At 37.9% G+C, this 5533-nt stretch overlaps 1 non-coding gene across 1 annotated transcript; it reads left to right on the forward strand.

Moving 5' to 3' along the window:
* Positions 1-4077: 4077 nt before the first annotated feature.
* On the forward strand, positions 4078-4182 carry LOC149024354 (small nucleolar RNA R71). The gene has a single exon (XR_016171920.1). It is a non-coding gene; the product is annotated as a small nucleolar RNA R71 (small nucleolar RNA).
* The last annotated feature ends 1351 nt before the right edge of the window (positions 4183-5533 follow it).

Raw genomic sequence — 5533 nt, forward strand, 5'->3', positions numbered from 1 at the left:
GATAGAACAATCGAATTAATGAAATAAGCATGATTCATCTACCACCCAAAGAAAAGGAACTAGCTACTCATTATCACAAAGTTCATAAGAAAAATAAAGATGAAACATAGGGAGAGAGAGAGAGAGAGAGAGAGAGAGAGAGAGAGAGAGAGAGAGGAGAGAGAGAGAGAGAGATGTGGTCTTTTTCTTCAGCAATGAGAGAGATGAGAGCCGTTCCTCTTCTTTTTCTTCTCTGTGGCTGGCTTCTTTTTTATGTCTCCCACACACAATGAATCCCCTCTCTTTACCCGTAGATTTGACCTTTATTCGTTCAGATTTTGGAAAAACTCAAAATCATATAGTTGTAGATATTTTCAATATCGTTCCATAGTATCTTGAATCACCACAATCCAAGCTCATACGAGAGAGATATTCCCAAAATACTGATGGTATGTCTGTTTACCCGATTTTCAGATTTATTACCAATTTTGTTCCTTAGACCTCCACCTGTTTCCAATTTGACTAAGATCTCACTTTTCATGATTTCTTGGGCAGCAAGATTGAATGCCATGATTTAAAATCCACCAATATCTAATATATTTCCCAACTTTACTCCATATTATCTCTAATATCCAAAATCACCTTATTCCTGAAAAATACACAAAAATACTCAATTAGCTCTCTTCAATTAAATAAGTATGGGGAATTAAATCAAATAAATAATGGTAAATGCATGCTTATCAAATACCCCCACACTTGAGTGTTTGCTAGTCCTCGAGCAAAACGAAACAATAAATGCAATACGGGAAATAAATATAGAAAAACCTAACTCACTTTCATAGGAATCACGGTTGCACTGAGCATGTGCAACAATCCTTTAAACCCCTAGGTTACCCTAGTGGACGAGTTGTGTCTCGTGAGTGTTTCCAGAGAATATACACACAAAATTCTTAAGTGCTCTTCTAATTATTCTGGCAATAGTAAGAGTAAAAAGATAGATTCCAAGACAAAGACACTCCATTATAGATTGAAGGGAATATAGGCACCCCTACACTTAAGCTTTTTACACCCTCTCTTGAATCTAGCTCTAGGCAAACAATTCAATCGAGAAGTCTCCACTTATCTTCAGTCTACCAGTTCACCCTCAGATAAGACTAAACTAGGTACCAAATAATACCAAGAACTCAAGATCTAAGAAATATTGACCTTCTTAGACATTTCACCTTTATAAGCACATTACTTCACTTCTTTCTTTAATGGTCGCAGTTGTAGTCCGTGCAATTTCTTGCCTCTTAAGCTTTCTAGATGGCCTATGTAACGAGTGTTGGGTCAGCCTCTCTCAAGCCAGATGGCCTTAAGGGATTAGGTGTAGAATACCCCTCGAACTTACTTACTCAAGCCAACTAGGCTACAGGCCAAGAGTAGACCTAAGACACCCCAATTGTTTGACTCGAGGCACGATGTTGGTGACAACGAGACCCGGTTACTAAGAAGGAGGTCTAAACTTTAAACTTCAGCAGATTTTTTTTTTTTTTTTCCTCACATTATACTTCAATTCACTTCACATTTAAATAATCTAAAATCGGTCTCAACTTGTCACCATAAGCACAAGGCAATACAAGATAACTAGATGAGCAAACCTTTTGGACTACCTGGAGTTCCTATTTTCCGATTCAACCTCAGTCTCAAAATGTAAAACCCATTACTATTCTCTCAAGAGAGTTTTCATTACATTAGATGGGATTTCTAAACACTTAAACTCTCATTTTGTATCTAATCAAGGAATTAAAACATGTATCTTACCAAAGCCAGAAAAAATTGGGCACTTTTTATCTTTGTGACAATGCTCTACCAACTATCAACAAGTCTTACTCGAGTTGACACCCCCCCACACTTAAATTATGCAATGACCTCAGCGCATGCAAGATATATAAAAAAAAAAAATGATAGAAGCAAATAGAGGAAAGAGTTTACCCGAAGTTTAAAATCATGATAGAGCACGCAACAATAAAGCCTAACAACAAACAAAGAAAAGAGATGAAAAAGAACAAGAAATAACATCTAAACAAATGGGTTGCCTCCCATAAAGCGCTAAGTTTAGAGTCTTTAGCCAGACTCGGTGAGATGCAGCCAAGGAGGTGGAGGCTCAAATCTAAATGCGAATGGTGAGTTCTCCAAAGAAGTGGTAGAGTCCAACAATGTGTTGACTTCCTCAATATTTAGGTTAGATTCCCCAAATGGCAAGTAATGTTGTAGGGGATCATCAATCAGCATGTTTCGAATATAATCAACCACTGCCTCATCAATAAAGTTAATCACAAAGCACTCTTCATCCCTATTTGAGCTTAAGGATGCATTGAAGATGTTGACTCTAAGTTTCTTATTGTCAAATAATATGTCCATGACACCTGATCTACAATTGATGCAAGCATTCGCAGTGGCTAAAAAGGGCCATCGAAGAATGACTGGTGGTAAGTTATTGGTAGTTGTATTGTCCATATCTAGGATAAAAAAATCAACAGGAAAATATAGATCCTCAACCTTTACCAAAACGTTTTCAAGTAGCCCACGGGTTCGTTAGATTGAGCGGTTTGCCAATTGTAGAATCACATCAGTAGATTTCAAATCTCCTAGACCAAACCTATCATAAACTGAACCGGGTAAAATATTCACACTAGCTCCCAAATCAAGCAATGCTTTACTCATGGATAAATCTCCAATGACACATGAAATTAAAGGTGTACCTGGATCTTTAAGTTTTGGGGGCAGTTGGTTGGAAATTACCGAGCTGACTTGTTCAGTTAGGTGCACAGTTTTAGGTGTTTGAGTCTTCAACTTACGCTTTTGGGTGCACAAATCTTTTAGAAACTTAGCATAAGCTGAGACTTGCTTAATAGCATCTAATAGTGGGAGATTGATACGAACTTGTTGGAATAAATCAATCATCTCTTGCATCCTAGCATTCTTTCTAGAATCTGGAATTGAGGACTAAAGAGATTCAGGGAAGGGGGCTTTGGGAGTGTAAGATTTAGGAGTAGGACCCTCTACAATCGGAATGTGCAACCCCTTACAAGGAAATTGATGGGAAATACTCACAGGTGGTGTTTCTTTACTAGGCTTGTGTGCATCATCGCCAAGTGTCATGGGTCAAATCAACCTCCTCTCGACTCTCAAGATCAATGGGCAATGGCTTGGGAGTAGGCAAAGGTGCATAATATTTCTTCCCACTACGTGTCACAATAGAGACTGCTTGGACCTGTTCTTTCCTAGACCCAATTTGATGATTAGGGTTACCGATTGGTTGACTAGGTAACTGACCAACCTCCCTCCTACTGATGGCATCAGCTAGTTGACCAAGTTGGGTTTCCAATTTGTTAATGGACTGAGAATGGGAATGCAACAATTGAGTGTTTTGCTCTAATCCACAAAGTGCTTTTAGTACCTTATCCTCAAATGATGAATTATGTGAGGGTTGTGGAGAAGATGGTTGCTCATTCCTATAGGCATTTTGGTGCATATTAAATGGAGATGGCCTATAAGGTATTTGATTAGAGGGATTGGGCATTGAGTTTTGCCATGAAAAATTGGGGTGGTTTCGCCATCCGAGGTTGTAGGTATTGGAATATGGATCTTTGCCCAATTTAGAGACTCCTTGGGCCAAATGTGTATGCTCCTTAACAAACTCAGGGTATTGTGTAGCCAAATAGCAATGAGTGACATGATGGGATAGGCTAAAACATAAAGCACATGCTTCAATCCGATTAGGTGGAGAGAAACTTGTAGGAAGTGGAGATGGAGTTTGTTGTCCTAATGATAAGAGATGGTCCAATTTATTTGATAGCAATTCAACCTTAGTGCTCATCTCAATGGTAGAATTGATCTCATAGAGACCACTTATCTTTGGTTGCCCAATGGATGGAATCTCAGTCCTAGCTGCTGAAGCATGGTGTTGGGAGTTTTCACTAAGGATCTCAAAAATTCCCATGCCTCATTCTCATTCTTGTGCATGAAAGTCCCACCACAAGAAAAATCAACCATTTGCCTATGTCGGTCTCTAAGGCCATCATAAAAGCATTGAACCAATTTCCAATTAGAAATAGCATGGTGGGGGCACTTTCTAAGTAATTCTTTTAGTCTTTCCCGGGCCTCATGAAAATTTTCTCCTTCTTGTTGGGAGAAACTCGTTATCACTCTCCAAATGCTATTGGTATGGCCAATGGGGAAGAACTTTTTAAGGAACTCCTATTGCATTTCTGCTAAAGTAGAAATTTTAACATTGTCCAAAAAATGAAGCCAATGCTTAGCTTTATCTTTAAGGGAGAATGGGAAAAGAAGTAACCTTAAAGCATAAACTGAGAGGTTTTGAATTTTAAGCATGGAGGACACCTCTAAAAACTTATCTAAGTGCTTATAAGGCTCTTCATTGGCGAGTCCATAAAAAGATGGTAGCATTTGAATCACACTAGATTTGATCTCATATTGAGCCGCCTCTATGTCAGGCAACTTAATACAAGAAACCGGAGTATATATCGTAGGAATGAAATGCTCACTCAAGGGCCTCATTGGAGGCTCATAGTTTGCCATGGTTCCTTGCCTTCTAAGGTTGGCCAAAGTCTCTTCTAACTCTAAGTCAAGTGGAGTCAACGCAGGGTATAGGGACCGACAACCATGCATACATACAGAAGAAGAAAAAGAAGAAGAAGCTAAATAAGTAAAATTAAAAGAAAATAAGTATAGCAAAAGGGAGAGTTTAGGACGTGCACTGAAGCGCAATCCACGTGATCTTTCGAACAAAAGTTACACATGTGGGATCCGAGGGATGGGATTTTTAAAAATTAACCTAAACAACCCAATCTAATGCAAATATTACAATTTAAAAGTCCTAAATACAATTATATCTAAGAAGAAAAGATAACAACCTAATCTAATTATCGAATTGCTACTCTTGCAAGAACCTATAAAACAAAAGAAAAAGAGATTAGTTAAATAATCAAAGACAAAAATTAGAAATTAAAAACTCTAAAATTACTCTAAAATTTATGCCTAATTGACAAAAATCAATCCTAGCAACCGTGCTTTGGTTCCCCGACAACGGCGCCAAAATTTGATCGTGTCGCTAACCAATCAAAAATAAAATCCTATACTAATCTAGCAAGCAAAAAGTACGGGGTCGAACTATGGGGAACTAAAAGGCTAAGTTACTAAGATTGAATTTAACACAACCTAATTTAAACTAAATCTATTAATTAATGCGAAAACTTAAACTATGAATATATGAAGATCTTTGGGATTTCGAATCCCCAATGCTTTTCCCTAACCGATATAACTCTACACTTCAAAGTAAATTAGGGATGATCTTCCTAGATATACCCTATCTTCACAAGACTATCGTCCTTTGCAGAAGCTTGGCACGCTTAGTTCGCTGAGCTATAGAACATCTTTGGTCAAACTCAAACACAATCAACTAGAAGAGATAGAGCAATCAAATTAATGAAATAAGCATGGTTCATCTACATCCCAAAGAAAAGGAACTAGCTACTCATTATCACAAAGT

This window comes from Hakea prostrata, chromosome 2 (genome assembly GCF_041222555.1).
Source record: "Hakea prostrata isolate BN-2017 chromosome 2, UWA_Hpros_2, whole genome shotgun sequence".
In the NCBI taxonomy this organism is placed as follows: Eukaryota; Viridiplantae; Streptophyta; class Magnoliopsida; order Proteales; family Proteaceae; genus Hakea; species Hakea prostrata.